This window comes from Triticum dicoccoides, chromosome 4A, assembly GCF_002162155.2.
Source record: "Triticum dicoccoides isolate Atlit2015 ecotype Zavitan chromosome 4A, WEW_v2.0, whole genome shotgun sequence".
Classification (NCBI taxonomy): domain Eukaryota; kingdom Viridiplantae; phylum Streptophyta; class Magnoliopsida; order Poales; family Poaceae; genus Triticum; species Triticum dicoccoides.
In genome coordinates, this window is record NC_041386.1 from 338471928 (window position 1) to 338480300 (window position 8373).

Consider the following 8373-nt stretch of genomic DNA (forward strand, 5'->3'; position numbering starts at 1 on the left):
CATCTTGACCTTGTGGTCTGCGATTGCTCAGGAACTGCGAAAAAATTCGTTAGGGAGTTTTGCCAGGAGATTTGCCGTTCACCCAAGCCTTGACCCGGTGCCTTGTATCACGGTGTCCGTGGGGCACGGATTAGGAGAGATGCGCCAGCTTTCGGGTTCGAACAAGGGTGGCTCGCGAGGAGGCAGAGAGAAGAAAAACGCTCGCGAGGGCACCTGCCTAGCCCACCTCGCGAGGTATGCGAGAGAGAGAACATGAGCAGACCAGAGCCAAAAAATGTGGTAAGAGGCGAGGGAATCGAATCAGCAAGGAACACCAAAGGCAAACTTTGATTAAGGAAAAGCGAGCCAACTACGGAAAGCAAATGAAAAGCCGCGTCTGACACCTAATCTAGTCTTCTAGTCTTCTCAAAAGTGCGGAGCTAAGTGCTGCCACTATGCGTGGGAGGGAGCCCCAGGGCCTGAGGCCGGCGCTCCTGAGACTCCGTGGCGTGTATAGCCCCACTCATTATTACGTGAGAGTGTCATGGGCGGCGATTCTTCACAGGCACTGGGCCTTCTTCACAGGCTCTAGTCCTTTCTTCATAGGCTCTGGGCCTTCTTCACTAGCTTTGGGCCTTTCTTCATGGGCTCTGGGCCTTGCTTCATGGGTAGAACCTCCGGAGGTGCTGGATGTTCCAGGCGTTCTGGATAGGTATCCCGTCCTGCATCTCCAGGCGCGCAGCGCCAGGCCTCGAGACATGGACAACCCTGAACGGGCCCTCCCACACGGGTGAAAGCTTGTGTAGCCCTTCCCTGGAGAGGACCCGCCTCGGGACGAGGTCACCCACCTCGAGCGTCCTAGAGCGGATGTTGCGGCAGTGGTATCGCCGCAGTGCCGGCTGGTACCTTGCCGCCCTCAGTGCAGCTTCGCAACGACGCTCCTCCCCCAGCACAAGGTCCATCCCCCACGTGGCGTCCTGCTGCGTTTCATCGAACGCTAGGACCCGTGTGGAGAGATGCCTAATCTCGTGAGGAAGGACTGCTTCAGCTCCGTAGACAAGGAAGAATGGGGTCTCCCCCGTTGGTTTCGTGGCGGTGGTGCGGATAGACCATAACACGGACTGGAGCTCGTCATGCCAACCCCTGCCACATGCCTCGAGCTTCTTCTTGAAGGTCCTGGTCTTGAGGCCTCTCAGGACCTCCGTGTTGGCGCGTTCGACCTGACCATTGCTCCTGGGGTGCGCCACCAAAGCGTGGCAGATATGTGTTCCAAGGTTAGCACAGTAGGTTTTGAAAAGGTTACTAGTGAACTGCGAGCTGTTATTTGTGACAATGCGGTTGGGGACCCCGAAGCGGCTCACGAGGCCCTTGATGAACTTGACAGCGGAGCCAGCTGGGATGGTACGGACAGCTTCCACTTCCGCCCACTTGGTGAACTTGTCGACAACGACGTAGAGGTAACGGTAGCCCCCAGGCACTCGAGTGAACGGGCCCAAGATGTCCAGCCCCCAGACCGCGAATGGCCACGTGAGCGGAATGGTCTGGAGGCCCTGAGCCGACTGATGAATTTTCTTGGCGTGGAACTGGCAGGCTTCGCAAGACTTCACCAGCTCTGCTGCATCATTGAGCGCAGTGGGCCAGTAGAATCCACTACAGAATACCTTGCTGACGAGGGTCCATGATGACAAGTGGTGCCCGCAGTCCCCATCGTGTATGTCAGTTAGTAGCTCCTTCCCCTGGTCCCTGGAAATGCAGGGCAGGGAAACATCGTTTGGACGCTTCCTGTACAACTCACCATCCTGGAGGCAGTACGCCGTGGCTTGCCGAACCACACGCTCTGCATCTTCCTCCTTCTCTGGCAGCGCCCCTTGCATCAGATATTCCTTGAATTCCTTGGTCTAGCATCCCTCCTGAGGTTCGAGCGCCAAGAGTAAGTGAGCTCCTGAGGTCGGGCCGCAGGCCGGGACTCCTGTGGCTGGAGGCTGTGGGAGCTCCTCCCGAGGCTGAGCAGTGCTTGAAGGTGGCGGTGTCGCCGATGGCTTGAAGAGCCATTCCTCAAAGACACTGGGCTCTTGTGGCTGCCGCTTGGATGCTCTCTTGGCGATGTCTTCCACTTCCTTGTTGGTGCTCCGGGGCACGTGTTGCAGCTCCAGGCCCGAGAATTGCTTCTCCATCTTACGCACCTCCGGGAGGTATGCCTCCATATGCTCGTCCTTCGGCTCATATACTTTGTTGGAGAAGTTGATGAGGAGATGCGAGTCGCCTCTAACGGTAAGGCGCTTCACCCCTAGAGCTGTCGCGGCCTTCAGGCCAGCTATGAGGCCTTCATATTCCGCGATGTTGTTGGACACCTTCTCGCCCTGCTGAAAGCAAAGATGCACGGTTTAGTAGAGCTTATCCTGAGTGGGCGAGATGTGTACTGCTCCAGCCCCCGTGCCCTGGTGCCCGAAGGCGCCATCAAAGTACAGGACCGAACCATTTGGTGCCTCACTTCCTGGCGAGTTGGACCGGTCTTCGCCTACTTTAGCTGTCGAGACGTCCATCCATTCCGCCACAAAATCAGCGAGCGCGGCTCCCTTGATGACCCTGGTAGTGCTGAATTCTAACTGGAATGCTTGCAGCTAGATATTCCACTCGGCGACCCTTCCAGCAGAATTGGGGCTCCTGAGCACCCTCTCTAATGGGTAGGCTGAGACAACCTTGATGGGGTGCCCCTGGAAGTAGTGTTGTAGCTTGCACGAGGCCACCAAGAGTGCGAGCAGAACTTTCTGAGGCATGGGATATCACGCCCTAGCATCTCGCAACACGGTGCTGACGAAATACACCGGGTGTTCGACGAGGGCTGGTGTGGTGTCTGGGCTCGCGTCTTGCGGAAGTTGAGACGCTTTGTGGGGTGACGGGGCTCCTGACGCCTGATTGTTTGCGGGAATTTTGGCGGCGACGTCTTGTTGAGCTTGGTCTTCTATCGATGCTGCCACGGCTCTTGCGGTGCCTTCCTGATCTTGCATTGCCTCAGTTGTAGCCCCGCGCAGCGCGCCCTTGGTTTGGTGCTCCTCCCGAACTGCCACCAGTGCTGCGCTGGCAGAGTACGGGGTAGCAACGAGGTAGAGTACTAGGGGCTCGAGGGGCCGTGGCGCCACCATCACCGGAGGGCTGGTCTGGTATCTCTTGAGGTCTTGAAAAGCTCGGTCGGCCTCGTGGGTCCACTCGAATGGGCCCTTATTCATCATCAGCTTGAAGAAGGGTAGGGCACGTTCCCCTAGCTTGGAGATGAAGCGTCCCAACGCAGTTACCCAGCCAGCCAGCTTCTGCATCTCCCTAAGGGTCTGCGGCGGGCTCATGTCCTCGATCTTCTCTGGATTCGCCTTGATCCCTCTGTGGGACACGAGGACACTACTAGAAAAAGGGATATAGATGGGATTGGCACTAATGGCGCACCAGGCAAGTGGTGCGCCATTAGTATATACTAATGGCGCACCACCTTCTGATGCGCCATTAGTGTTGAAACTACTAATGGCGCACCTGGCCCATGGTGCGCCATTAGTATCAATTTTTTTTTGAACTAGTGCGCCTGTCCAAACATACTAATGGCGCATCCATAGGAAGTGCGCCATTACTAGTTGTAACTAGTAATGGCGCACCTGTCAGAAAGTGCGCCACTAATGTTGTTTTTTTTATTTTTTTTTATTCCTTAGAACAAAAATGCCGGGTCACGCTCGTGGAGCGGGCGTGCACTTGTTAGAAAAAAATGGATTCTTAAGTACGAACCCATCCCCTCCTCCTCCTCCTCCGCCGCCGCCCTTCAATCGTCCTGCCCCTGACTGACTCGACTCCCCTGGCCTCCGCGCGCAGTTCACCGTCCCGGATCTCCGCCCCGGCACGCTCGACTCCCTGCTCGCCCTCAGCGACGACCTCGTCAAGGTACCTGCTTTCCATCCCGATCTTGCCCCGACCCCTCTTCTTGGCCCCGGCCTGATCCGGCCTCTGGCTGCAGTCCAACATCTTCATCGAGGGCGTCTCCCACAAGATCCGCCGGCAGATCGAGGACCTGGAGCGCGCCGGAGGGGTCGAGCCCGGCACCCTCACCGTCGACGGCGTCCCCGTCGACAGCTACCTCACCAGGTCCATCTCGGCCTGTGCCCAGTGCTGCTGCTTACATTCCTCATATGCCTACCACCGCTTGCTTACTCTGTAGAGGATGGATGGATGCAGGTTCGTGTGGGACAAGGGCAAGTACCCCGTCAACGCCCGCTCAAGGAGACCGTCGCCAGCATCCAGTCCCAGGTCGCCAAGATCGAGGACGACATGAAGGTAACTAACTCTGCTTCTCTCTCTCTCTCTCTCTTCTTTGGTCCAGTTCCTTTCCACACTGACCAAATTATGCATGGATGACAGTAAGATTTTGGAACATTGGCAGCAACTTAACACTGCATTAGCTACGCTAGCTGGGTACTGTATTTTGGACAGTGTTGCTTAACAGTTACATTCCGTCCTCAGCGCTAAATTGGTAGATTTGGATGTAGCTCACTTCCTGTTTTGTCTTGGGTCTGTTTGGTTCCGGCTAGCTACCTATTTGTGCAGCTAGTTACATCAGTATTTATTTAGTCTTCTGTCCCTTTTTCTGGCACTGAATTGCCACATAATGTTCATGATGCAAAAAACTAGGGAATTGGTGCCACATTTTGTCAGGAAAAGGAATTAATTGTTGTAATTATAACTGAAATACCATGTTGATCTTGCCTGCCAAGTGCAGTCTTGGTTTTATGCATACCTTCATTTCATTTTGTGCTCATAGATGCAAATAAGTGTTTTGGTTGGATGTTACATTTACAGAAGGACTGAATATGCCCTTTTCCAGGTTAGAGTTGCTGAATACGGTAATGTTAAGAGCCAGCTTGGCGCAATCAACAGGAAGCAAACTGGGAGGTAAATCGTCACACCATACTTCCTGACTATCTCTATAGGGAGGGACATGCTTGGTACTAGTATTATGCTACGTTGTTGCTCGCCTTGAGTCCTACTCTGATTGATTTGTTCTTCTTGTATGGCAGTTTAGCAGTTCGTGACCTTTCCAACCTCATAAAGCCAGAGGATATGGTCACTTCGGAACATCTAGTGACACTCCTTTCTATTGTGCCAAAGTATTCCCAAAAAGACTGGTTATCAAGCTACGAGTCACTTGATACGTTTGTGGTAAGTTCAGAATCCTTTATATAGTGATAATGTCTCTCATAAACCATCGTTTAAACTATTTTCATGCCGTGCTTCATTTCAGCAAATGTCTATTTTATTTGTGGTTAGTCAATTAAAACCAAGAGTGTTTATTTGGTTCACCATTTCTGGTGTTAATGCTATCATGATAACTTGCAATCACAGAAATCTTTCAGACTCTAGATATATGACTTGGAACTCGTTAACCCGGGTGCTATTTACTTTGCCCTTATGAGGACTTTCAAGTTGTCCTAATTTGTGATTATATCCAGTTGATTTTTTTCTTTGAGCTAATTATTGTTTATATAGGTTCCGAGATCATCAAAAAATCTTTACAAGGACAATGAGTATGCTCTCTACACTGTAACATTATTTGCCAAGGTTGTTGACAACTTTAAGGTCCATGCTCGTGAGAAAGGTTTCCAGGTAACTTTGTTGCCCTGGTCCTTTCTTTTAAACCATTGCTTGCATTTAACCTTAATTTGACACGGTGGCAGTACTCCATGTAGCCTTTGGTATAGCTCCTAATAGCTAGGCAAAAATTTATCTTGTCAGTTGGTACCTACCATTCTAGTAATTATTTTGTCATCCACTAACATCTATTTCGCACTTGATTTCAGATCCGTGACTTTGAGTATAGTCCTGAAGCACAGGAGAGTCGGAAGCAAGAGCTAGAAAAACTGCTGCAAGACCAGGAAGTTATGAGGACCTCTCTATTGCAATGGTGCTATGCAAGCTACAGTGAGGTACATGTCTTCTGCAGTGTATTATGTCCTAATATCGTCTATGAACCGTATGGTGAACAAACCACATGCCCTTAGTTCCTGTACATTTCCAAAGGTACTGTAGAAATAAGTCGGTCAAATATTTCATTTGATTGCACAGATGTTCTTCATCAAAACTCATCCATTATGAACTACTCTCCAGCTCGTGGTTGGTTTCTACAGTAGTTTCCTCATCTATTTACTATGTTAGCCTACACAAACTTTTGATTTTTCTTTCTAGTTCAATCGCAAGCCTGAACATGAAGGTTGTGAATTTGTTCATTGTTTAATTGGTTATTTGATCTTCTTCAGTGGTAGTCTGAAAACCAGAACATGGTGTGATCATATCATGCTGAATCTGAATTTCTATTTTGATAGTGCGAACTCACATAGTTGTCACTCTCTGGTAGTTTTCTCTTGTTAAAACTGTAAGGACAATGGTTGAGTTGCAACTTCCATGGCATAATGGAATCTGGGGCATATTTTTGTTAATGCTGTTATTCTCTCACCAGTGCATCCCTTTTTAGGGCGAAATCATATTGCGGTCAACTCATTAAGCAGATTGGGATGCATCCCCTTTTTTTCTGATCCGTGATTGTTAGTTCAAAGCTACAAATGATGGCTGCTAATGCTATTCATTCGTTTAAGCTCTGGAGAATTTCAACATGTGCCCATTCTCATAAAATCGTAGTAATAGGCAAAACAGATCGGCTTCTCTATTGATGGAAACACTACTGTGATGTTATTTTTCTGTGTATGGCAGTGCTACTCCTAGTGGTCATCATGGCCGAACTTAACTGATGAGAGTATACCTAGAATATTGGGCTTCAGTTGCTTGGTTGCTGGACATTAGTGGCGTTGATGATGCTCATTCTAACTAGTGGGAGAGGCGAGGGAGCGTTGGAGGAACCGGATGAAGACGAGTTTCATCGTGATGATGCTCATCGTGATGACCGCAGCTCTCTTCTATGTGATGGTAGTTTAGATGATCGATATCAACTTGTAATGTGAAGACAAACTCGCTACTCGCGGTCGACTTGTAATATAATGTTCTATCTTTGTTCGGTCTTTTCAATTCGGAGACTAATATGATGAATTGTATTCGGAGACTAATATGATGAATTGTATTCAAAGACTAATCTTCTATTGTATTCGATGAATCTGTTGTTGATGTGTGCTGTCTATATTTTGTCAAATTATACATTTTGTAACCTGTGCAAAAAACAGAAAATAAAAAATAAAAAAAAAATCTAATATTCATACTAATGGCGCATCACATGACAGTGCGCCATTAGTATGACAAAGCATACTAATGGCGCATCACTGGACAGTGCGCCATTAGTATGCCGCGGTTACTAATGGCGCATCCCGTTGTCGTGCGCCACTAGTATGCCAAAGCACCTGGGTATACATGGCCCCTGGGAGGCATACTAATGGTGCACCATGGCCTATACTAATGGCGCACCAGTGGTGCGCCATTAGTATACCAGATACTAATGGCGCACCACTGGTGAGCCATTAGTAAAAATTACTAATGGCGTGCTAGTAATGGCGCACCAGTGATGCGCCATTAATGGCCAAATTAGGTGCGCCATTAGTAGCGGTTTTTCTAGTAGTGGGAAGCCCAGCAGCTTGCCAGAAGGGACACCGAACATGCACTTCTCCGGGTTAAGCCGCAAGTTCACTTGGCGCAGGCTCGCGAAGGACTCCTCCAGGTCTTGAATCAAGGTCCTCGCCTCCCGAGACTTCACCGCAATGTCGTTGACGTAGGCCTCTGTGTTTCTCCTGAGCTGCCGCCCTAAGGCGATCTGCATCAGTCGTTGAAAGGTTGCGCCCGCGTTGCGCAATCCAAAAGGCATGCAGGTGTAGTAGTACACCCCACACGGGGTCAGGAAGGCTGTCTTCTCCACATCTTCTACCGCCATCTTGATCTAGTGGTATCCTGAGAACGCATCCAGGAAGCACAGCAGCTCGCACTCGGTGGTGGAGTCGACGACCTGATCGATGTGTGGGAGCGGGAACGGATCTTGGGGGCAGGCCTTGTTAAGGTTGGTGAAGTCAACGCACATCTGTTCCTTCCCGCCTTTCTTCGGTACTACGACGGGGTTGGCCAGGCATTCGGGATACCGAACCTCGCGAATGGCGCCCGCCGCCTCCAGCTTGCGAGTCTCTTAGATGATGAAGGCCTGCTTCTCAGTGGACTACCATCTCGCCCGCTGCTTCACGGGGCGTACATTGGGGCATACCCTTAAGTGATGCTGAATCACTTCCCTCGGGACTCCTACCAGCTGATTGGGCTCCCACGCGAATATATTCTTGTTTGTGCGCAAGAACTTCATCAATGCTTCCTCTTAACCTTGATTGAGGCTAGCACCTATGGTAAAGGTGGATCCTGAGGGCCCATCCTCATTTACTGGCA

The 8373-nt window shown here is 50.3% G+C and overlaps 1 pseudogene; it reads left to right on the forward strand.

Moving 5' to 3' along the window:
- The first annotated feature begins 3804 nt into the window (after positions 1–3804).
- On the forward strand, positions 3805–6275 carry LOC119283517 (annotated as a pseudogene).
- The last annotated feature ends 2098 nt before the right edge of the window (positions 6276–8373 follow it).